At 38.6% G+C, this 9,815-nt stretch overlaps 1 protein-coding gene across 4 annotated transcripts in view; it reads left to right on the top strand.

The window, feature by feature from the left end:
* Window positions 1-7,200, top strand: part of nmu (neuromedin U) — a 33,169-nt gene extending 25,969 nt beyond the window's left edge. For all 4 annotated transcript variants that reach the window (XM_043701676.1, XM_043701696.1, XM_043701686.1 and 1 more), the window contains one exon: window positions 6,107-7,200. The gene's annotated coding sequence lies outside the window, so the exon portion shown is untranslated. The remainder of the gene's footprint in view (window positions 1-6,106) is intronic.
* Window positions 7,201-9,815: the final 2,615 nt, after the last annotated feature.

Here is a 9,815-nt window from a genome sequence, read left to right on the forward strand (position 1 = left end):
GATATTAGGAAGCACTTCTACACACAAAGGATGGTAGATGTTTCAAACTTTCTTGCACAAATTGCTATGGATGCTGGATCAGATCTGCGATGGACACATTTTCTAAAGCAAAGGAATTAGGGGATATCGGCCAGGTATATGGAGTGAGGCCACAGATCAGCCATGATCTCACTGAATGGGAAACAGGTTGATGGGAAGGCATGGCTTACTCTTGTTCCTATGTTCCACTTCATTTTATGCAGTTGCCCCATTTGAGCAATATACCGAATATTTAGAGCAGTGAACAGGTAAAAATCTCTTTGTATACAGAACTTCAAGGCTGTGAATTTTACATTTTTGGATACTGGTATCTGATGGGAATGCCATTTACAGCAAGTATATCAAACTTATGCTTCTTTCCCATGGACATAAGGAATAAGATCATAATATCCTCTGAAGTAGAAGCAGGTATAGATTATTGGTCCTGAGCTGCCGCTGAATGTGGTCTTTCTCTACTTGGTGCCTGCCTGCCACAGACCTTAAATTCTTTATGCATCAAAAACCTATCCAACTCAGCACAGAATATAAATCAGAATATTGACGAATAAACTCAGGAAGTCTGGCAGCATCTATGGAGAGAAAGCAGAATTAACGTTTCAGGTCCAGTGACCTTTCTTCAGAATGTTCTGGAAATTTTTTTTGGAAAATAATCAATGGAACCCAAAATTGATACGACTGCAGCAGTGATTACATTTCTGTTTTCCAGACACCAGACCATGTTTCCAGGATTCTGAATTAACGACCTAAATGCACAAATACCGATGGGTTTACATCAAATTAAGTAGAAGGCACATTACCTAATTAATTTGCAGGGATGGCCAGTGGCAGGTAAACTAATCCACAAATCCCTTCAATGCAATCAGGACTTTACATACATTGTTTATTTGAGTAAAGGATTGATCTGATAGTTTCATAGATTGAAACACCAAATAACCCCAGATTAAATTATTGATAACATTATCTTCAATATAATACATAATCCTCTTTTAGCCCCTTATTCCCATAACAATTATTTTACATTTGTCTACCATGAACCAATGTGAATTGCATTCGCTATGTATTAAACATGGTGTCTACCAAATTCTTAAGAAGAAACATTCAATAGACTGCCTCTTGTTGCTGCAATGTGACTGCTTTATATTCTCAATCCCTCTGCTGGCATATTGAACATGCTTTTTCAGATCAGTATAGAGGGCTGAAATGAACAATAAAAAACATTGCATCCTTCCCCTTCTTTAGAAATGATATGCATATTTTCTTTACCTTGAATCAATAAGCTAAAATAAATTGCATTGAAAGTAGAAGTCAAACATAATTTAAACATTCAACTTCACCAATGTATTATATCAATAATTTTTTTCACCATTTCCTTTTCTTAACATTAATATGTGGTACAGAATTTATGCTTAGTCATGTAGAATGAGATAAAAGATTTGCTAGGATTGAAAGTAATTTACTTTGCAGCAAAATAGCTAAAGCAGGATGGATGTAGGAATTGAGTCTGGCATCAGGGGTTGTCTCACATTCTCCATGTGTGTTGTTGATATTTAAATCAGATTCCATGCTCATGAATGGTGTTTTCAGTGTTTTGAAGAATGATATATTCTTGGTGATGACTTGTGAATCATACATAGCAATGATCATTAATCCCTTTCCATTGACCACAACAAATGACTGGATGTCACACAAGATTATTTGCTTTCCAACATGACCCACCTTGTTGCACAAACACTCTACCTTCTGGCTTTAGTGGTACAACTTTGATTTTCATCTTATACTGTGTTAACTTTCATTTGATCCTTCTGTACTTAATCATGCCTGTTTGCCTATTGATCATTCGTTATGGGAGATAGCTGTGGGAAGATGTGAGAGTGTTGGATGTGTGATGTTGAGCGTAGCTGGACACTTCCAGAAGTCACAAGGAGACTTGCTTGCAAAGTCATAATTGCAAAGAAAATACTCCAACCTCAGCTTCCACAGCTTACTCACAGCACTTGTATGCGTTGTGTGTATGAATGTCTTGAGTTATCCATTACTTCTCGGCCAGCAGGGTGCGTTTTTTCAATGAGTGCATTCCACATGGTTTGTGAAGTTGCTGAACACACCTCTGTTAGGTGGGAGTTTATTGTCACTTCTCACTGTCTAAGGGATTCCAAATAAAGTGAAAATCTGATCAAGCTTTGGAATTACTACCTTCATTGAGATAGACATAACTATTTCCACAATAGTTATCACTGTGAATCATCAGTGATAACAAATAAGCATTAGCCCATGAGAAAATCTGTGAAGTCAACACGAACTTCATTCCATTGGTGAGCAAGTTGACATGTTGAATGAATCATGAAGATTTTAACATTTAATTGTTTGACATGGTGAATGCCAAACTAATTTTTTGGTCAAATCCAGGAACCATACCCTATCCTAAAGGAATTGTTTGGTTTTGACAATTCCCCAGTGATCTTCATGTACTATATCTACACCATATTCCCTCCAGGATAGTAGATTGTCAGTGCTATTGCTTTGTAACACAAGACTGGTGAGCTCATTTCAAATATTGTGAAGATCTTGTCTGTGAGAGGCTTTGCTTGTAGATAGGCTATCAATAGCTATAATATATAGTTGGGATGCCTCATCTTGTTTTAGTGACGCTGTGACATCAGCTAGTTTTAGTGACTTTGACACCACATTTAGGCCTACATTGTTAGGATGTTGTTCAGTAATCTTTTCCACATTACTGGAACTGACAATGGATATTGTGAAAGGCATTGTGCTGGCTTGAGTGCGCCTGGCTGACACTCAAAATGAAATTCATGCTCTTACAGTTGAAAAATCCAATGCTCTATTAGAGTGGATGATTTCCTGTAAGAGTTGTTAAACAAGACTGTTGTCTGTAATCAATTATAACTTTATACTCACTTCCATATAAATAGAGATAAAAATGTGAAATACTGAAGCGATTGACAACACCTCTCTCTAGTTGCAAATATTCCTCTACAACTTTAGTGGTTAGTTGATATTGTGGCAATTGATGTGTTTCCAGCTTTGTCTCTCTGCACAAACACTGCCCCTAAACCCACTGGGCTCACAGCCTGGGTTTTTTTTTTGGACCATTGGAGGCATTTGTGCAACTTGCTCATAACCACTGGTTTATCCAATATGCAGCCTATTTGAACAATTTAGTCAACTCCAACTTTGCGTCCTCTTTCATTGGATCGCAGGTGGAAACAGACAACATATAAAGGTCAGGATTGAAATGACCCCTAACAGGCTCTGGACTTTCTGCACAATCACAGGATTTGCAAATTTGCAATAATTTCCATTTGATCAGATGATAATCCACTGAACGCTATGACCAACAGTGCTGTTTCTGTTTTCATTCAAAAAGCACTTATTTTCGTACAGTGTATGGTGAAATTTCCCAAGACATTGTAAACATGTATGCAAGTGTGTTGGAACTTCACTTTCAGTGTGACTTTAGATGAGAATGTCATCATTAGTATTCAGCGTGCCTTCAAGTCCTTGAAATGCAGACTGAATTTGTGCAGAAAAACTCAGCTACTGAATTGACTTCAAAGTTGAGCTTCTTGTTTAAACAAATTTTTCATTGCGAATAGAGACCACTGTTTTCCTTCATTCAGTGACAGTTCATGTGCCAGCTCAGTTTTGACACACCGTGCCTGCAAAATGATACATATGTAACCACTGGAATAATGCAGTAAGGGAAGTCTGCAATCTCTGTAACACCAATCAACCTAAATATATCTGGCAAGAAAAGACAACAATATATAGTTAGCTCTCTATGAATGGGAAGTCTCAGTCACCCCCTCATGTAACATTGGATAGTTAACTGTATGACATTACAAATATCTCCAATTCCAGAATGAAAGGAGCCTGATGCTTAAAACCTCAGTGCCAAGTCAAAGATATTGGGACCCTGAATGCCCAGTGATGGGTAGTGTTATTGTCAAAGGTTATGTGAATAAAGCGTAAGTGTGTGTGTGTGTGTGTGATTCTTTATTTGTTACTTGACAAATCTGGCTGCCTTGTTTCGACATTGAGCTAAATTTGACAATCTCACCTCCACTTTTAAATTCAAAGCTTTTCTGATCAGTGGAGGAGTGGGACATGACAGGAATCAGATCACCCCTCCCAACTGGGTTATAGCAATCACAGGAACAACCAGTACAAATCCATCAGTCACTGACCCATAAATAGTTGATGATCCCTTTCAGTAGAGTTAGTGGGAGACCTTTTCTGCTGAGTGTGTGTTCAGCCACGTGTCATTATTGGATGTACTGAACCAATGCATTGAACTGCAAAATGGCAGAACCAGGGTCAACAGTATTGCAGTGAATCAATGTCATGATCTGTTTGCGCTGCATGATCATTTCAGGTCTCACCAATATAGAAACTCACACAAGTATTCACACAGGAGTATTCTTCCACTGAAAATGCCATCTGCTCCTTCAAAATCCTTCCTGGGATTCAAAATGTCCAAGCAACCCAGTGATATGGATGCACATTTTCACTGATAATGTGACTAGGTGTATCATCATCTAACCTACTTAGACTCATACAACATGGAAATAGGCTCTTTGGCTCAACTCATCCATCTCGACCAGGTTTCCTAAACTGACCTAGTTTAATTTGCTTGCATTTGGCCCATATCCCTTGAAACATTTCCCTCTAAGCATTTCCTATTCATGTACCTGTCAAAATGTCTTTTACATCTGCCTCTACTACTTTCTATAGCAGCTTGTTCCATATACTCACCATCCTCTTGTGTGAAAAAGTTGCCCCTCAGGAAGATGTTCAGCCGTGATCTCATTTGAATGGTGCAGTAGACTCAAATGGCTGAATAGCCTACTCCAGTTCATATTTCTTATGTTGTTGTGAGATGGAGCTCCTGTTTCATCTCTTCTGTGCTCTGATTTTGCACAAATGATCCAGTATGATTTATCTTTTTAGAAAGGGGCAACAGACCTTTGTTGATGACATTCTAATTCTTCTACATGACGTCCCTGAATTTGAAGCCAAGCTTTATGGGAGTTTAAATCCTGCTGTCCCACAGTGAAGGACAATAAGGAGTTAGTGGGAGACCTTTTCTGCTGAGTGTGTGTTCAGCCACGTGTCATTATTGGATGTACTGAACCAATGCATTGATCATGCAGCGCAAACAGATCATGATATTGATTCACTGCAATACTGTTGACCCTGGTTCTGCCATTTTGCAGTGGAAGAGAGGGTTCTTGAAATTAAAGTTCACAGTTCTCTGGAAGTGGAGTCACAAGTAGACAGGGAAGTGAAGAAGGTTTTTGGCACACTGGCCTTTATTAATCAGGTCATTGAATATAGAAGTTGGGAAGTTATGTTGCAATTATACAGGATGTTGGTGAGGCTGCACTCGAAATATTGTGTTCAGTTTTTGTCACCTTGTTATAGGAAGGATGCTATTAATCTGGAAAGAGTGTAGAAGAAATTTACAAGGATGTTGCCTGAACCCAATAGTCTGAGTTATATGTACAGGTTGGACAAGCTAGGACGTTTTTCTTTCAAACTTAGGAGAGGGAGGGGGGAACCGTGTAGTGGTGTATGAGATCATGAGAGGCATGGATAGGGTGAATGCACTCAGTTTTTTTCCCAAGGGTTGGGGAATTGAGGACTAGAGGGCATCAGTTTAAGATTAGAGGGGAAAGGGTAAAAAGGAACCTGAGGGGCAACTTTTTTATACAGAGGATGGTACGTATATGGAAGTGGTATAGGCGGATACATTAACAACATTGAAAAGGCATTTGGACAAATACATGGATAGAAAAGGAGATGGACTAAGTGCAGGGAAATGGGGTCAGCATGGATGGACATTTTGGTTGGCATGGACCAGTTTGGACCAAAGGGCCTATCTTCGCGCCATAGGACTCTATGACTCCCTAACAGTATTATGCCAGTGAATACCCTTTTCAATTCTGTGGAGTTGTAATTAATTTAAATGGTTTAGGTAATTTGAAAACTAATCTCCAGTGAAAGAGATTATTTACTGTGTAACTATTACAATAATTTCATTTTGCAGGAAGACGAATACCTGTAGCAATGATTGACATACATGATGATATTGGTGTGCAGACAGCAATGTACAAGCAGCCATGTATACGCCCTTCTACACTGACCTGTTTAATTGCTTAGTTTTGTCTTTCAAGTACTGCGCATGCTAACTTAATGTGCTTTGTTAAAAAAATTGTTGTTTTCTTATGAATTGCACCAGTAGAATTGAAAGTAAATCAGTGAAATGTTACAGTGTATTTTAGCAAATTATGGCTTAACTATAATTAGTGTGTAAATATCACTTTAAGGCCAAACATTGATGTAATATGCTGCATGTTACTACATTCCATTCTCTGTTTACAATGCCATCACTACATGTACAAGTTAAATTAAAATTCTTAATAATGATTTTGTTTGCCTTTATCTTAGGAAATTCCCCGATTTGATCATGTATTCTTTAAAAGTGCTGTGAAATACCTGCAGTGTTTCATTCTATGCCACCATGAACATACTACTTTTTGCAATTAAGAAATTATGAGGGTAGTTCTCTCATTCACCCCATCTGTGGCTGTCCTCCAATTGCAACAGGTGCCAGTCTTGCAATGAGATTTTGGGTCATCTACAAAAAACTTTGGTTCTTTTCTCCATGATAAATTTTAATCCCTAGTTACACCATTCCTCAAACAGCTGTAAGAAGGCTAGTTACAGTGGACAAATATAAACTCTCCTCCTCTGCACTTTCCTCCACTCCCATCTATTAAAACTCAACCCCATATACTTTATGATGGAGAGGCAATGTTCTGACAACTTCTGGATTGCTGCCAATTACTGATATTTCCAAACAGATTGCAAGTTGGTTTCTTTCATCAAATTGCACTGCTTATTAACTATATATCAATTGGGTATTTCATTGCATTAAATATGGTGGACATCACCTGTGCATATATATATTACAGGCTAAAACTATGTTGGACATGCACAATATGTAATGTGTTTCTTTGTGTATAAATGCTTGTAAGTGTGTAATGATGATGCTATAGTTCTGTCCTCCACTGCCTAGACATCTGATTTCTAATTATGTTAAACTCACCAGTTTGTAGTTACTTTAAAATACAGCAAAGACAAATGGTAGGTGGTTTCTTCATTATTTGATTATGTTGACTTCTTCAGTGGGATTGTTAGTTTTTGTTGCAAAAGATGAGAAATCTAGAGCTTAATTTTTAAATGATCCTAATGTTATGCTCATCAAGTATTTTGCAAATCCTGAAATGCTCAAATACCAGCTAACGGCATTAAGCCAGTTTCTGGAATCAGAAACTAGGAAATTAAATAGATCAGTATATTTTTGCAGCTCAAGTGATTGACACTGCTGTCTCGTCAGGTTTCCAACTTCATCATCGTTGGCTTTAGTAACATTTCAATACAAATGTATTGAGGAGGGAGAATGATCAATTATTAAGATTGAATTGAATAATTTATTGTTACTTCTTGTGCTCTGCTTGACATTGGTGGGGTGGTCTCAACAATGGGCTCCAATCCCACCAACACCACCACCTCACAGTCTATTCCAGGAGTATCACACCAGGCTACTGCGTTGCCACCAATGCAACCAGTGCAAATGCTAAGCAAGAAAAATATATCTGCAAATTTTTATGCTATATGGCACATTTGAGCTAAATGCCTGAACTGTCCCTTGAATGGGGATTCTGACTTCATGTATTCCAACCAAGTGGTGCCCTTTCCTTGAGGAAATTCTTTGATAGGGTGGAATGTAGAAGAGATTAACTACCAAGAGAGATGATAGTGAAAGGCAAAAGAAGACAAGTAGCAAAGCAAAAAGTAGGTCAACAGCAGGTTTAACATATGTAAGAAGTTTCAAAATAGCAGTAGAAGGAGACGATGTGGCCCATCGACCCTGCTCTGGCATTTGATAAGATCGTGGCTGATGTGTTTGTGTTCTGATACCTGTCGAAAAAGGTGATACAAAGAAGAACAAAGAACAGTCCAGAACACATACAGGCCTTTTGGCCCAGCAAAACTGCACCAACACCTGATACCTTTTTAAAAGTAAAAAATCTTTTGCCTCTAGTATCCCTCTATTTCCTATCTATTCATGTATCTGTAAAAATGCTTCTTAAATGTTGCTATTGTATTCGCCTCCACCATCTCCTCTGGCAGACACTCCAGGCACTTACCACCCTCTGTGTAAAAGCCTTGCCTCTTACATCTCTTTCAAACTTTCCCCTTTTTACCTTAAACCTATGTTCCCACATAGTTGACATGTCCACCCTGGGGAACAACGACTCAGACTATCCATTTTATCCATGCCTCGCATAATTTTGTAAATTTCTATCAAGTTTGTCCAATTTCTCCTCATAGCTAATATTGTCCAAACCGGGCAATGTCCTGATAAACTGTTTTTGTGTCTTCTCCAAAGTCTCCACATCCTTCCTGTAGTGTGGCAACCAGAACTATACAAATATTCCAAATGTGGCCTAACCAAATTTCTATACAGCTGCAATATGATTTCCTAATTTTTACACTCTGTACCACAAATGATGATGGTTAGCTTGCCATGCACCATCTTGACCACTTTATCCACTTGTTTTGCCACTTTCATGGCATTATGTACCTGACATGTAGAACCCCCTAAGGAGTCTGCCATTTTACTGTATACTTCCCTCCTTCATTAGATCTTCCAAAATTCATCACCTCTCAGTTGTTTGGATCTAATTCTATCTGCCATTACTCTGTTAGATCTGCAGCCTATCTATATCCTGCTGCATCCTTTGGCAATTGTCCTCACTATCTGAAACTCCTCCAATCTTTGTATCATCCGCAACTTATGAATTAGGCCACCTACATTTTCCTCCAAACCTTTTATACATATATTTAAAAACAATAGGAGTCTCAGCACTGATCCCTGCAGAACACCACTGGTCACAGATCTCCAGTCAGAAAAACAGCCTTCCACTGCTACTCTGTCAGTTCTGTATCCAATTTTCCAGTTCACTATGATCCCATATGACATCATCTTTTGTATCAGCCTGCCATGAGGGACCTTGTGAAAGGCCTTTGAAAACTCCATTTAGACAACATCTACTGCCCTGCCCTCATCAATAATCTTTGCCACTTCCTCAAAAAAACTCAATCAAGTTTGAGACATGACTTTTACCGTACAAAGCCCGCTGCCTAATGCTAATATGTTCATATTTTTCCATATGTAAGTAAATCCTGTCACTAAGAATCTTCTCCCATAATTTCCCTATCACTGACGTAAGGCCTGTAATTTCCCAGATTATTCTTGTTGCTCTTCTTAAACAAAGGAATAGCATTGGCTATCCTCCAGTCTGCTGGAATCTCTTCTGTGAATAAAGAGGATACAAAGATTTTGGACAAGGTACCAGCAATTTCATCACCTACCTCCCTCAGCATTTTGGAATAGATCCCATCAGGTCCTGGGGAATTGATTTTCAAAACACCCAACACCACCTCCTTGATATTGACATGCTGAGAATATCAACATACTCCTGTCAAGACTCATCATCCACCATGTCTTTCTCCTTTGTGAATACCCACTTCCTCAGGCTCCACACAGATTCCCTCCTATGTTCTTAAGTTGATCTATTCTTTCCCTAGTTACCCTCTTGCTCCTTGTGTATGTTCTTGTGTATGAAGTGTATTTTCTTCAATTCTGTTTGTGGGAGACGTTTCATGGTCCCTTTAACTCTCCTAAA

Source organism: Chiloscyllium plagiosum, chromosome 1 (assembly GCF_004010195.1).
Source record: "Chiloscyllium plagiosum isolate BGI_BamShark_2017 chromosome 1, ASM401019v2, whole genome shotgun sequence".
Classification (NCBI taxonomy): domain Eukaryota; kingdom Metazoa; phylum Chordata; class Chondrichthyes; order Orectolobiformes; family Hemiscylliidae; genus Chiloscyllium; species Chiloscyllium plagiosum.